Here is a 1,719-nt window from a genome sequence, read left to right on the forward strand (position 1 = left end):
CACTTTCTACCTCTGGGTGGTGATGGTCTCTTCTCAGTGAGTGACTTTGGGGTTAGCTGCTTTTATTATGGTTCAGAGCAAAACAGGCCTCCTATGCTCAGCTGTGGGGTGGGGCCAGAGTCTTAGTTTCTATGCAATTTCCTTGACAAGGAATGCAAAATATTATAGGAATGCAGTGTGGGTATCACTAAAGCTTGTCAGAAATACAGAATCTCATGCCCTGTCCCTTGAGGAACACAGTACACTATCCCAGCTCCAGGTACTCTGTGTGTACCCCTTTAGTACTGAGACGGCAGAGAGGTGGCTAATTTTCAAAATCATCTCACCCCACCACAGGGGTGATGATGCCCCATCCCGAGAAACATGGAGTCAACAAGGACTCCAGAGTTTTTCTGGAAGACAGTGGGATGAGAAGAAATGTTCACATTTCGGAAAATAATTCTGAGAGGAGAAAGGATCTTAAGAATCTTCTCTTCAGAGCAAAGCATAGGCCACCTCAGGGTGGGAGAACACTAAGCCAACCTGTTTATCTCCACAGTCACGGCCAGTATGTCTGCCATCACTCTACCAGGGGTGTCGAGGCCTCAAGGACCCTGTTACAAGGTTGAGGAAGCAGTCCTCTCAGAAAACACGGGTCAGGCACAGGGAAGGTATTCCAGACAATGCAATAGCAGTAATGTTGGTATTCTGTCTAAACTCCACCCACACAGTTCCTGGCCGCAGCCAGGCATGCTCCGCCCCACAGTTGCCTGGCAATAGCAAGGTAGGCTTGGCCCAGTATAAAAGGGGCTGCTTGGCCCCTCCCCTCTCTCTCTCTTACACTCTTGCCTCTCATTTGCCTCTTGTCCCCTTGTGCCCCTTCTCTCCCCATTCCCTTACCCCCCCCCCCTTTCTCCACAAGGTCATGGCCGGCCTCCACTTCTCTCCTCTCTGTCTTTCCCTGCCTCTGCTACACTCTTAACTCCCCTCCCCATGCCCTAAATAAACTCTATTCTATACTATATGGTGTGTGTCTGGTCCCTCAGGGAAAGGGATGCCTCGGCATGGGCCCCGCTGAGGCACCTCCTTCCCCCACACCCCGGCAGAACATTTCCTTACAGCTCTTTCTCTTTTTATGATCATAACAGATGACTTGGTGGTAGTTCCTTGATCATCAGCATTCCTGGGACGGAGAACCACACAGCCAAATAACGTGTGATTCTTTGAAATGTGCTCAGCCAGTCTTATGAGCTGGTTCTGCCCAAAGCAGCTGAAACAGAACCAAAACTGATAGCTTATATGGTTTGGTTTTCACAACACTGAAGCTTTTTGGCAATATAGACGTGGGAGGGGGGTTAGTTATTCATTCACAGATGTAGGAGAGACCTCTTTTTTCCCTACTTCCCAGTTACTTAAGGTCCCCCTGGCTCTCGGCGCCCCCATTTTGTAAGTGCTTATTGGATCTCTGCATGTGCTGTAAGTGACAAGCTCAGCATCCACTCTGTCTTACTGCATCCCCCAGACTCTACATCTTCCTTAAGAATTGTATTTGAGAGTAAATGTATTTGTATTTGATGAGCAAGGGCCTGTTTCGGCTTCGCCAGGACAATGGATTCTAATTCGAGTTCTGTTCTTGTATTAGCATGGTTCAAAACAGTACAGCCAGCCACCGAGGGACTCTAGATGACGTTTGGGATGTGTGTGTGTGTGTGTGTGTGTGTGTGTGTGTGTGTGTGTGTG

Source organism: Mus pahari, chromosome 13 (assembly GCF_900095145.1).
Source record: "Mus pahari chromosome 13, PAHARI_EIJ_v1.1, whole genome shotgun sequence".
Lineage (NCBI taxonomy): Eukaryota > Metazoa > Chordata > Mammalia > Rodentia > Muridae > Mus > Mus pahari.